The sequence below is a fragment of the Protopterus annectens genome, chromosome 1.part0, assembly GCF_019279795.1.
Source record: "Protopterus annectens isolate FY-2018-M chromosome 1.part0, PAN1.0, whole genome shotgun sequence".
Taxonomy (NCBI): domain Eukaryota; kingdom Metazoa; phylum Chordata; order Ceratodontiformes; family Protopteridae; genus Protopterus; species Protopterus annectens.
This window is the reverse complement of record NC_056725.1, coordinates 1,224,251,377-1,224,266,026: the sequence shown is the minus strand read 5'-3', so window position 1 is coordinate 1,224,266,026 and position 14,650 is coordinate 1,224,251,377. Positions and strand designations below refer to the sequence as shown.

Sequence of the window (14,650 nt, the reverse complement as noted above, 5' to 3'; positions counted from 1 at the left end):
CAATGTTTAATTTGTTCAGTATGCATTGGTACCCTGCCCATGATATCTAGCATCAGTACTTGATTGGTTAAATTGGAAGACTTTTCTGAAATAACGTACTAAAAGACTTGTTTGGGCATTTGATGGAATTTGAATACTAACTGTGATTCATTTTAACACATCTAACAAACCTGCCTATGCAGAGTACCTTAAAGCCCTTTGCCTCTACTCAGTCCCCTGTAGGTTGCCGAGGGGTGATTTATGCCTGGCTTACAAGGCATCTGAAAACCCCAAACTTATGAATCTCCTACATATTTGTAAGTCAAAGAGTACCATAAATACAAGATGTAGGGACCTGAATTTTGTCTGTGACTTAAACAAAACATAGCGGAGAGACAGATGTGTGTCCCAGAGACTGCCCCTCCTATGGAATAGGTTTCCCATTCATGCGAAGCTACGTTTGTCTCTTTCCCAGTTTAAGTGCAATCTAGACCAGTAGATGGGGAATATTCCTCCAGGCCTGGCACCCATGTCCCTTACGAACAGAGGTAGCTTATAAATGCCTGGCTGTCAATGTCCTATTCGGAAACAGGACATCATTACTCTTTTGGGAAAACTTGGCTAGGCTTAGAAAGCCCCCCCCCCCGAGTTGTTAGACTAGTAGCAATCTATGAATCTTCATTAAATATGGTTTTGTTATCTATAAGCATCTTCTCTCAACTTTAGTTTTAATGTGCAGTTTCCTTATTACTCCCTAGTCTAAATGAATTGTGTTTATCCAATTTCTCCCGAGCATGTTAGGGTGGGTCAGTACCTTGTACAGTTCAGTCATTTTTTTTTTTGTTCCTTGTTTTCAACTTTTATGTCAGCAGCTCCTACTTTTTTATATGGTTTCATGTATAGGTTTGCAATACAAGAGAAATATGCATTATTGGCTTAAAAGTAGAGGCTGCATGAGATGTGGTTGTATGTGTTAATGTGGGTGTGGTTTTGAAAGAGTGCATTTGTGGCTGCTGAGGATATTTGTTATGTGTACTTCATCTAGGAGGTCTTTGGGAGTTTAGGAAGTTTACACTTACGTGTCTCAGCATATGTGGGTCTATGTGTCTGCTTTGAACTGTGTGTGATGGGTCCAGTGCATGTACTACTGACAACCTGATTGACATTAGAAGTCCTTTTATGGAAGAGATTTTCCTACAGTGACACTGTGTAAATACATCTCTCACATACCTTATCAGTTTGTTTGAGAATTAGCTGGTTGTCAGTAAACATGAGGCAATTTCTACGCTGTCACAGGATACCCATATCCATCAATCTGGTAACAAAGATACTGGGAATGTTCATAACCATGGCAACAGGCCCTCTTTTATTCATTAGATGGTTGTGATGAGAATCTAAGTAATGTCATGACTATCAGGTTTGCAGCTCTGGGGGCAGTGCTTATCACTGGAAACTAGTTGCTCTGTGTGTATCTAGGTATTGGTGACATTTAAAGGGTGCTTTTACATGAAAAATGTTAACTCAACTTCACTGTACTGATACAGGGCAGTGCTAAACACTTGAGGGGAAACTAATAAATAGACCCAGATGATTTAAGGATGACGTGCTTAGGGAGATATTCTGACATTAGATTAAGCAGCGGCTAATCAAGCAGTAGTTACTGAAAAGAAAGAATTAGCTTTGTCAAGAATGATGAAAAGAAGGGATTTGCCTGATTGGCTACTGCCTAACTACTACTAGTGCTGGTCTCACCACAGCTTCACACTGCTGGAATACAATGCCCCTTTGCTTCTTCTCTCACCAGACGCAAAACAGTAGCACCAATCCCAAGATGAGAAGGAGGCCACAGGCTGTTTGTTGATCAACACTCCTGACCCAGATGATGTAGGGGTCTGTAGATTTATTGTAGCCTTTTCCTGGTAGATTGCTTTGAATAGCAATCAGACCAATCAGGAAGGAAATGCTTTTTCTCTGAGATTTGGTGGTCCATGTCACAGTAAAATTACTACTAACTCGTGGATGCAGTTAGTTAATATGACTATATCTTTATGGAACATCTTAACCTGAAATGACCTAAGGTATGCCCTCACTGCTAGCTCTCTTACCACATCCATTTCTAGCATAGTTCACCTTAACCTCTAGTTTGTCTCAATGCAAGTTGCAGTTAACCTTTTCCAAACTGATGTTTGAGGTTACGTGTCAGACTCAGATAAGCTGTCTAAAGTAAAAGAGGACTTGTCAGATTCAGATAAGCTGTATGAAGCAAGCAAAAACATCAAAAATGTACAAACCTGAAATATCAGCTTCCCTTAATGATTGCGATAGTTAAGGGAAACTGATTCATGTCTGTTTATGGAATCCACAAATATGGAAACCATTAACACTATAAAAGAAAGCAGAAACTTCTGGCAAAAAAACAAATGTTTTTGTAAGTTACCCATCTAATTGTCCAGATTGCTTTTGAAGAGGGACAATGAGCTGCTCTGCTTGACATGAACTGGGACTCTGTTCCAAAGGTGTGGTAACCTCTGGGAGACGAATCTGTCCCTCCAGCAGGTTCTATTAATGTCACATACCAGGTTAAGGCCATTACAGTGAGTAACCCATGTACCATTTGACTTATGGATATGCAGCATTTCCAATAAAGCAGGGTCAAAGATTGCTTACATGCAAGGCAGAGATCGTCTTTGAGTAGTCTGTATGAAACAGAATAAAGTGACAATGATTTCAGATGATCCTCATAGAACAGATGCTGAAGACCTTGAATTTTCCTTGTGAGGAACCTTTGTGGTCTCTCCAATTGCTGCAGGTATTTGGAAAGGTACATAACAAAAGGAGCATTGTACTCAATTATTGACCTGATGAGGGAAGAGTACAGGGAGGTTATAACTTATTTTTTTTCTGGAGGCAATGTTTTTACTTATGAGAAGAGCAATATAGAATGTCCTTCTTACCACTGTGGAGACATGGTGATCAAAGTTAAGGTTGCTGTCAACCTCTATGCCTAGTTCTCTCACCACTGAGTGCATACTTAGGGTGTTGTTATTGATGTGGTAGTTAGCAGGAACATTACTTTTACTGAAAGGGATGATAATACATTTTTTTAAATGGGTTTAATGTCATGACTTTGGCACCAGTCATATGTTGGTGTAAGACTGTCTTGTAGGATGTTGACATCATTTGGAGATTATATGGCCGCTCCCAGTTTGCAGTCATCAGCAAACTTTATCAGCCACAGACCTTTAGTTTTAGCTTGTACTTCAGAGAAATAGATTCCAAACAGTAGATGTCCCAGGACTGATCCTATGGAACACCACTGGATACAGGTCTGCTGTTGAAGGTGGAGTCCCCTATTTTGACTATATGGCTTCTATCAGTGAACCTGTTAGTGACCCATCTAATGATATACGGATTGATACCTAGATGGTTGAGCTTGTCAATTATGCCTGAGGGGGGATAGTGTCAAAAGCCTTGGCTAAGTCTAGGTAGGATGTGTGCACAGATTTCTCCCTCATCAAGGGCCTTGGACACTGTCTCAAAGAAGCCCACCAGGTTTAACAGGCATGATCTCCCTTTGACAAATCCAAATTGAGTAGGGTCAAGTGTTTGGAGGCTACCAATGTTTTTGTTGATAAGGTCCATGATGATTCTCGCCATGGCCTTGCAGATAAGGCTAGTCAGGCTAATAGGTCTGTAGTTCCCAGAGTCAGTGGAAGCACCACCTTTGTGTAATGGGATAACGGTGACTTTTTTGCATTCAACTGGGACAAAGCCAGTGTTTAGACTATGACTGAAAACAATATTATTATTATTACTACATGCTCACTTTATAGTTGTATAACTAGGTGGAAAAGGCAAACATACTTATGGCTACAATTCTCACCCTCAAATAGCATTTGAAGTACAAAACACAAAATCAAAGCTACATCCAGCACTAATATAAACATTTATAAACCCACATTTCACAAATGTAACAAAAAGATATTCTGTACATAAACTGTAAATAGGTTCATATGTTTGTACATACTAAAAAGCCTACCCTTACATTCCATAGTAGTTTTTAGTCCTTACAGTGTGTGTACCAATAATCCAGAGATGGGCAGAACAAGGATATGTTAGGAAATATGAATGCTGCCCCTATCCATGAGGGGCAAGGGTGCTAAACTGGGATGAATTTGTAGTTATCCATCCATTCATCCAAGTTACATTTGAATGGAGTAAGTGAAGTACTTTGCTTTATGTGGAGTGAAAGACTGTTCCACAGAAGTGGTATTCTATGTGATACAGAACTCTCCCTCCAGGCAGGGTCTGCTGAGGCTCTATATGAGAGGCAGAGCCTGTCAGTAGCCTATATGATTCTGAGAACAGGGACAAGCTTTGAGAAGGTCCACATAGTTTTATGATGTAGGCCATCAGTTTTCTTTGTGAGTATGCACTGTGGTCATTTTAGTTGCGACAAGTGTTCAGAAAAGTTAATAACAAAAGAGGCATTATACTCAATGATTAGCCTAATGAGTGGCAGGTACGTGGAATGATTACATTCCTGAACTAGGATGCCATACCTTTGGATGTAAGCTGTGCAATAAAAAAGGACTTCTTTATAATAGTGGGTAATTGGTGATCAAAGGACAGTTTGTCGTCAAAACAGGTTCCAAAATCAGTGACTACAGGATCAGTTTTCTGGGATGTGTTTTCAATGTGATAGTTACAGGTGGTTCTCTTTGTAAGCCAATTTGCTATCTAATGAGTTACACAGGGATTTTCATTTAGCTCAGATTATTTATTTATGACACTTGAGTGTGGGATGGTGTTGAATGGTTTTGCAAGGTATAGGTATGTGCTGTGTACTGACTTGTCTTTATCCATTGCTACACTAATTTTTTTGAAGATGTCGACCAGGTTAAGTAGGCAGGATCTGCCCTTCATAAATCTGAAATGGTTTGTGCAAGGGAATGACTGTTGCTATCTTTCATCTTGCATAAACCTGTTTTGAGGCTGATATTAAAAAACCTCTATTGGGGGTCTGACAGGTCATGTTTCAGGCTGATGAGTAGACAAACTGGTACATTGTCCTGCCCCATAGGCATGTTCTTGGCCTCACATAGTACCTCAGGACTTGTTCTTGGGGAGGAGTGAGAGAGATGTAGATGCGGGTTTGTGATCTGAGAATATAGGAGGGGAGTAGTGGTGAAGTTTGAACTAAATTTGCCTGCTACTAGATTGTCTGTCATCTGGGTCTGAGAATCTGGTATCATTTACTCTTAGCTCTGTGCAGTGCTGGGCATTATTTTTGTGGGTTCTAACATGGTTAAAGTGGGTCTGTATTATATGTTCAAAGTTTGAAAACTTCGAACGTTAAATAATCGAATTTAAATGTTCAAGGTTTCAAACATCGAACATAAAAAAAAAAAAAAAAAAACGGAACACTAGTGTATCCAGAGGGTAAGATTTTCCTTACTGCACTGTAGTGTGGTCTCGGACTTGGTATATTTAAAGAGCTGGGGGTGTGTGGGGTGTAGAGGGGCTTGCCCCCCTGCCTAGAGCCATTAGTTTTGTGGGTTTTGTTTACATATGTTCGAAGTTTTATAACTTCGAACATTTATATATGTTCAAAGTTATATAACTTTGAACATTTAAATTCAATATTTTAATGTTTGAAGTTACAAAACTTAGAACATATGATATAGACCCAGTTAAAGTCACCTGAGTGGCTATTATTACCTAATGTCTGACTTTGGTTGATTTGATCAGGGTTCTGATAGCCTTGTTTAGTTTAGAAAGCATTTTTGGCATCTTGAGAGTTAAATTTGTTTTTGCTTGCAATGAGTTTTTTTTCTTTTATTACAGAGCCAAGGGTTCCATCATAGGGGTTTATTTTTGAATTTGGCATTGTATTTATTTATGGGGGGTCATATATGTCTGTGCAGCTGTTTACATGTGCATAGCATTTGGAGTAAAGGATTCTGCTTAAGCAGTAGGGTCATCAAGATGGAAGAGGTTTTTGAACTTATCCAGGTCATCACTTAGTTGTAGCAGATTAGCCTTCACATAATCTCCAAATACCGAGGTACTAGAAGTTACTACAGGATTCAGTCTTAAGGTGAATGTGACTGATTTGTGGTCTGATTTGACTAGGAAGGAAGTTACAGTTAGTCGAGAGTAAAGCTGCTTCATATTGGTAAAGACAAAGTCTAGGATTTTGCTGCCCTGTTTGGGTGTGGAGCAACTGGTAGAGAGAGATTTTGTATTGATGAAGTCCAGAAATTTCTGAGCATACATGTTTGAGAATGTATAAGTCTCCCAGTTAATGGATGGGTAGTTGAAGTCTCCTAGGAGAATTGCATTTGGTTTAATAAATAGGAACTCCATACTAGGTATGTACCAAGGGGGACATAGAGGAGGCCCTATTGTTAGCTATGATATGATAAGGGGATTTGTTAATAGTAAGCTGGACATGAAGAAGTTCCCGATCATGACCTTATTTAACAAGTGTGGAGGGGAGATTTTGTTAAGAATATGGAGACAGTGCCAACTTTAGTGCCTTTGTCTAATGCAGTAGGCCTTGGAAATACCTACAAACATTCAAACCCCGCAGTAATGGAGTGCTTTTGTTGGTCTTGAACCAGGTCTCTCTAATGCTATATCTATCAGTATTTTTCAGGATAAAATGTGCTTGTAGGGAGCGGAGTTTTTTGTTAAAGCTCCTGGCACTGAGCAGAAATACCTCACTGTTATCAGGATTCTGTTTTCTTATTTTAGAAGCTAATACCAAAGCTCCATCCCCACTAGCAACAATGGATAAAGCTATAACATATGTTGCTTTCAGGTAAATAGGATTTTAATACTTCTGCTTTGCTTTTAATGAGTTCTATAAGACTACAGTCAGCAAAAGAAATATGCTGCCAAGGGCAATCCAGGAAAATAATCTGTAGCGATGTAAAATTGTAGTTTCACTGTAGGCATTAGCCAAAAAGAGATGCGATAGCACAAGGAAATCCAAATGTAAATGAGTTTCTCTTCATCAGTATTACCTCAAAGGCTGACTAAAAATGTAAGTGTTATGCTGATATGAGTGCCTTTTAATGTGCTGGTTAAATCCATGACAGAACAACATGTATGGTTTCCTATAATGGCTGCTCTCTTTCTGGGAAATTTATTGTCTTCACAGGTAGATGCTTGGCCGATGCCTTTGTTACAGTGAAACTTACTTATTAATGTTCTGTTGACTGTTCCCCTTTCACAGGTAATGTAGATCCAACTGCTCTCTAGTTGTTCATAATAAGGTCTCAGTCAAAAGATTCACATAAAGGACTGATGTAGTCCACATTTATGACATTTCAAACAAATATCAAGTTCAATGCAATGTACTAAGGCCAATACCATCGGCTTCAGCTAGTATCCCTGTGTTTTACGTTTTTCTGATGGAGACACAAACCTACAAGTTCTTCTGCTGTATGCCACAGATATTTTCTAAGTGGAAATGATGACAAACACTAAACTTACTTTGCTCCTACTCACTGCATCTCTAAAGTTAACTTTGCAGTTGCTGTTCGTAGCTGGAGATCTCCTTACAAATCCTCCTCTAGGCATTTCCAAGGCAACAATTAAAACAGAGCATTGATCCCAGTTTATGAATGCAATGTAGAAATAAGAAGCCCTCTTAATAAAAAGAACACCATTGGGATATACAGTTCCTTGCAGTGCTAAATGTTATTGGCACTGGTGTACTTATACACTCAATTTGTTAAACATAGGAGGGAAAATGCCATTCTTCAGACAGAAATACTGTACATATAGTTACACAGAAAGTTGTATCAGCTTGTTTAGTCTTTCATTTCACTTTTTTTTTTAATTCACTCTTACCTATCTAGTTTAAAGAAGTCACATGGGAATTCTAAAAACATATTCAAAAGGACAAGATGCTGATTGTTCTAAACTCATACAAGCAGAGTTATTGTCCAGCTTGTCAAACCATACTGGCCCTGTCCATAAGAGATGTACTTAGGATTTTCAATTTTCAAGTTGTCTACATACAGACTGTTGAACACCTCAGATGAAAAAGATCAGATAGATACAACCAAAAGACAGATGCACCCAGGACAAGCCCTGCACGACAATCGCTATAATCCAGAATTTCACTTGTATAATACTTGCAGTGTCCTTGTAAGCTATGAAACCATCCATTTTATCAAGACTGCATTAATAGTGCTTTATTTTTGATCCTTTCTAAGGCTGAAGACAGGTCCACATATATTTCACTGCAACATACTTTTTCATTTTTAGCTGTTATTAAATTATTATATTATTATAGAACATCATATTCCAAGTAATTATAATCCTGTTTTCAACATATGCATGCTCATAAGTTCTTTGAATGAGTCATTAAACTGAGGTCCTTCCTACCTGAGTTGGTGGTAGCATAGGTGGATGTAAAAGATCCCATTATTAAAAAAAAACAGTAGGAGACGTTCTCTAGCTCCCTGGCCAAATTTCCCCTAGTCACTGTGATGATAGGAGGTAGTGCCAGCACAGCTAGCTGAAATTTTGTAAATAATTATATGTCATTTGTGAATATCAAACTGATTTATACAAGATGCGTGTGTTACAAATGTATTAGAACTGTATATCATGCGTATATCAAACCAATTTGTACAGAGGTTTGTGTTGAAAAGGTATTTGTAAAATGCTTGTGTTTGAAATGTATCCACAGTGTGCCTTACTGGAGAGAACAGAAATGTACATGCACTATTGTAACTGTTTAATTATGTTTGAACGGAGGAAACTGGAATATTAACCTCAGCCAAGCAAACTTTAAAATATATGTGAAATTAAATCACTTTACTGACTATGCCATAAAGATGCTCTCACAAGTTTCAATGCAACCAGAGACACAAAGTCTGTAGTAGGAAGCTTTCTATATTGTCTTTGGGGTGAAATAATTACTGTTGTGGAAGCATGGAGGTATGCAATCGTTTTACGACTTCCAGCATCTGCCACAGATCTGAGCAAAAGTCCTGGTGTGTGTATTTTTACAGCTAGGTGCTAATTCCCGCCAGCTTCTAGCAATGGGAGTTTGCATAGGAACTAGAAGTCAGATGACCAGAAGTGATGTCATTCTGCAAGCTATCCCAGAAGTAAAATTTTAGATATTATTTTGAGAAGTCTCTTAATGAGACTGAGTATTCTGCATTCTGTCTAGGACCTGACAACAAGAAGGACCATTCACCACATCATCTGCCTTACTCTGTTAAGTAACTGAACCTGTCCTTCAATGTTATTTTTAACAATTTCCTGTGATTATGAACTCTCATGTCACTGTGACTATGTACTTAGTATTTTTTTATTCTTTTATTATTTATTATTAAATATATTTAAACCTTTCATTGTGGCTGATCTTTGAAGAGATATTTAAGTTTTGAGAGTACTTCCATATTTATTTGGTGATACTGTGTAGGCCACTCCTAATAACATTGCTCTTGGTCAAACTACCATTTGTATTAATATTAATTTCACTCAGTATATCGGGTACCCTTGGAAGAGCCCTAAGGTAACTGGCAGGAGTGTCTAGTGGCAGTAGTAACTACCTTATAGTCTGGGCAAAAAGAGAGCATCGCTAGTTAACCTGTGCCAGCCTTTCCCAGGTGTGTGTGTGTGTGTGTGTGTGTGTGTGTGTGTGTGTGTGTGTGTGTGTGTGTGTGTGTGTGTGTGTGTGTGTGTGTGTGTGTGTGTGTGTGTGTGTGTGTGTGTGTGTGTAAATCAAATCTCAACAAGGGTGTGTGTCAGTTACTTGGGCAGGAACACAAAGCACTGGTTGGACAGAGAGGGTGCTGGAGGTCTTGACTTGGACACTCAGCTGAGATCTCAACTCTGTAGTTTTACCAGTGGGGAGTCTTATTGGGAATCTGGAGAAAGAGGGAGAAACCAGCCACAGACTGACTGTGTTCCCCATGTGCTCTTAAGGGAAAATGTGCCTGACTGTGCTTGATGCAGACAGCTGCATCTGGAGATATTGTGTGTGTACCTGTTATCCTCCCAGTGAACTTCCCCCACTGGTGGCAGTGGTGAGGATTGAGGCTCCTTGATTACTGACCCAGAGGTGGAGGGTCGTCACATATTGGTGGGCAGTGGTGGGATCACCATATCACATATTGGTAACAGTGGTGTGCATATTGAACTTCTGTAGCCTGTAAGCAGTTATCACTAAAGAAGGTGTTTGTACACTCAAACAGCCACATGGTGTACATTCAGAGTTTCACATCACAATAGTTTTATTTATTTATTTCTGCTAGCTTAGTTAATCAGGGAGAGCAGGCAAGGATGTCAGCAGATGATTGTGGGAAGCTGACAAAGTGCCAGTTGGCTGTGATGTGCCAAGCTAAAGGAATGGTGCATGCCAACCTGACTAAAGGGGAAATGATTGATCAGTCACAGCTGCATTACAGACCACCAACCAGAAAGACAACCAGATTGGCATTGGGGATATACAGCTCTCAAAAAATGGACAGTTCAACCTTTCCCCAGAGGACTTAAAAATCCATCTGGAGTTAAAGACACATGAATTGGAGGCCAAACATTTGGAATTAGAAACAGCAGAGAGACTGGCAGGAGAAACAAATGGAATTAGAATCAACAAACAGACTGTGGCATTTGGAGGCTGAAGAAAATAAGAGGCAGAGGCAACATGAGAGGGAGATGCTGACTCTTCACCAGGGTCATGGAGGTAATGGGAAAGGGAATAACTGAACCCTAGAAGCAATAAATGTCAGTAAATTTCTTCCACAATTTACAGAGGGTGATAATGTTGATAGTTTTATTCATATGTCTGAAAGGGTATGTAAACAGTATAATGTTGACCAAGGGCTCTGAGTACGGTTCCTGACCCCCCTTACTCCATGGTAAAGCTGTAACTGCTGTTTCTAAATTGTCTGATATTGATTGTTAGACTATACCAAGGGAAAGAGATGTTTATTAGAGTGTTTTAAGTTAACACCTGAAGCATATAGAAAAAAGTTTCGTGAGCATAGATGCAAGGCAGATGAAAGCGTGTGTGTGATTATATTGCTGAGTTAAGCACTTATTTTCGTAGGTGGGTGAGTTGGTGTCAGGTCACCACTTTTGAAGGAAGCAGGACTATTCTACCCTGGACTGTTCACCTCCAGATGGTTTGACCCCAATGCATTTCTATACAATTTCATGTATAAATTTATATGTATTGTATATGTGATTTTGTAGTGTACAGTTTGACCCTGGACTATTTGACCCCAAATATATTCTTTTAAATACTTTATCATTAAGTTATTAATCAATTGTTCAATAATAACGCTGTTCATTTTTCACTGTAAATATATTTTATATTAATATTTTTATTTTATTTAATTACATTGGTTAGTATAAATATACTAACTCACCACTTACAGTTACGTATGCTGAGACTGTGTCTTGCTGAGGTCAATAAAATACTGTAATACGCATATTGAGGGCTGAACTGAAATGCTTGCAAAGAGTTAGTTATTTCAGAAATCTTTTTGTGAAGAAATGGGAGATAAATATTTAACCCTAATTAAACAGACTGGTAAATACTCCTATTTTTGGACAGTGACATTGTACATTGTACCCTCAAAATTACACATACACACACACACACACACACACACACACACACACACACACCAGCTCCACAGCTGCACAACATTGAAGAAGAAACTCCCCAAAATAGCACTACAGTTCCAGCAGTCTTGGGAAATTAATTATTTTGCTGTAACATGAGCAAGCGATTTCCAAGATTTAGCCAATCAAGCACATACAAATGAGCCACACCTTACTGTTTGCCTCTTTTGTACTCATATATATGATTTTATGTTAATAAGTGAGCAATTTACTTGGAAAATTAAGAAGGAGTGATGTGTACAAAATATAGAATATTTGGGGGAGATAGTCTCAAGAAACAAATATGGTTTGGTACAACAGCTTTTGCATAGTTAATCCCTGGCTGCTATCGGTTAGCTAGACCTTTAATAGGGCAGTCTCCTGCACATAAGTACTTGTTGTCTCCATATGACTATCTAGCTGACTTAAAAAAAAATCAAGGTTTCTGTTTCCTCAACCCTTAGATGAAAAATGTTGCACAATCTCCATATACTTTGAGTAATAAACATCTCTTTTCTAGTTTTGTTAATTTTTGTTCTGAACAAAATTCTCCTTTTCTTTATGCTTACAAGTTGATCTTTTCATGAAAGACATAGATCTTCCCTTAACACTTCTTCTCAGTATAACCTAAATGCTAGGTACAATTTACTTCTTACTAACCTATAAATGATGTTCTAAAGATTTAGATGTATTAACCTTTCTTCATAGTCTATTTTTTCATAAATGTATATATTTTAGTATATCTCATTTGTATCTATTCAATACTTACATTATTTGCCATGAATAAAGTGCAAAAGTTAAATTATACTCAGTAATTGGTCTTATTGATGTTATAAATAATGTACTTAAGACCTTTAGTTCCTTCGAATCCATTGTACCAAAGATTATTCCAATCTTTTTCATGGCTCTAATCTTAATGTATTGTATACGTAACTTGAAAGATCAATTATTAGCAGTGATTGTCCCAAGATCTCTAATATGTTTTACCACTTCAAGTTCTTGACAATCCATTTCTAACCTACATTTTTTGTGGTATCTAAATGGCAAAAGCTTACATTTTTACAATTAAATTTGAAACGTATTCCAGTTGTCCAGGGATGTATTTTATTTAAATACTAATTTAAATCATTGGCATTATTAAGATTTCGCACCAAAAATGTTTTGGAAATATGCAAGCCATCAGATACCACATTAAACAATGTAGGCCCCAGAACTGAACTTTGAGGGGACCCCTTATTAATAGGTAACCACTTAGAAGTTTTACCTTAAATTTAACAACCCACCTAGGTGCAGACTCTCCACCTGTTCTCCCTAACCACATTTCTTACTCTTCTTCCTACATTTTTTGTGGTATCTAAATGGCAAAACCTTACATTTTTACAATTAAATTTGAAACTTATTCCAGTTGACCAGAGATGTATTTTATTTAAATACTAATTTAAATCATTGGCATTCTTAAGATTTCACACCCAAAATTTGTTGGACATATGCAAGCCATCAGATACCACATTAAACAATGTAGGCCCCAGAACTGAACTCTGAGGGGACCCCTTATTAATAGGTAACCACCTAGAAGGTTTACCTTAAATTTAACAACCCACCTAGGTGCAGACTCTCCACCTGTTTTCCCTAACCACAATTCTTACTCATCTTCCTTTGTAACACTTAACTCCAAATCTCTCAGAATATTTACTCTCAATTTTCAAAGCATCTGTAACAAAATTTCCAACTTCCATGCATGGTTATCTCAGCACACTCCTGACATCCTAGCTGCCACAGAGATCTGGCTTAAACCTTCCATTAATGATACAGAAATACTTCCTCCTGGTTATAATGTTATTAGATCAGACAGGAGCCCTAAAAAAGCTGGAGGAATTGCCCTCTTTTATCATAACTGTCTTAATATTACAACTCGTTCTATATCCATCCCTCAATTTCACAAAGCAGAAATCGTTATCACACTCCTAAAAATAAATAACTCCAAATCTCTTTGCCTTACAGTTGTATATATTCCACCAGGTCTTAACATCCCTAACCTTGAAGACATACTATCCTAGATGTCTTATACCATAAACAATGAAACTATCATACTAGGAGATGTCAATATCAACTGGCAGAACCTCTGTTGTAATCTCCCTAGCTTAAGCATTAACCTTTTTAATTTCACCTAACTCATCACCACCCCCATTAGATTCTCCAGTAAAAACAACCAGGGTTCCATACTTGACTGGTTATTAGTTTCTGACCCCACTAAATTCTCCAATGCTGGGGGCCTCCCTGATACTTGAGAGATCACCTCCCTGCTTATGCCATTAGAGCTGTCTCCCACCTTCTATAAGACCATCAGTACAAAACTATTTGTAACATCTCTAACTTTAATAAACATTCTCTAAATGAAATGTTAAAAACATTAACTGGTCCATCCTTAAAATTATGCCTCTATATATTGCAGTCAGTCACTTCACTTCAACTTTCCTTGGCATCCTAAACAGGCTAGCAGCACCACGTTGGGAAAGGGTTAAATATAACTATGCACTTTGGTTATCTAAAACTATTAAGGATGTTATAAGATCTAAAGATAAGCTCTGGAAAATATGGCACACTTCTAAATCCCCTTCAGATTTAAATAACTACAGGCATATCTGTAATCTGACTAAAAAAGCAGCAACACAATAGACCATTACTACACATTAGTATCCACTCATAAATATAACCCCTGAAGTTCTGGTCATCTATTTCTTCCGTTCTCAGTCCTTTTAGAAAAACAAACCCTAAACCACTTCCAGACAAAACCAACACACAAATAGCTAACATCTTTAACAACTACTTCATTCAGTGCATAAAATTATTGCCTCAAACACTTCAGTGCTTCCAACTACCACATATGGCTCACAAGTATCACATTCCACCTGTATAGCTCCTTGTCTTATCCATCCCCTCTTGACCCATGTTTACTCTCCCACTCCACTACTTCCTCTACCTCATCAACTTTTTCTGTACAGCGAATTCCAACTAACACTATTAA

The 14,650-nt window shown here is 38.1% G+C and overlaps 1 protein-coding gene across 1 annotated transcript in view; it reads right to left on the bottom strand.

Moving 5' to 3' along the window:
* Nucleotides 1-14,650, bottom strand: part of MATN3 (matrilin 3) — a 211,780-nt gene that overhangs the window by 177,654 nt on the left and 19,476 nt on the right. The window lies entirely within an intron of this gene.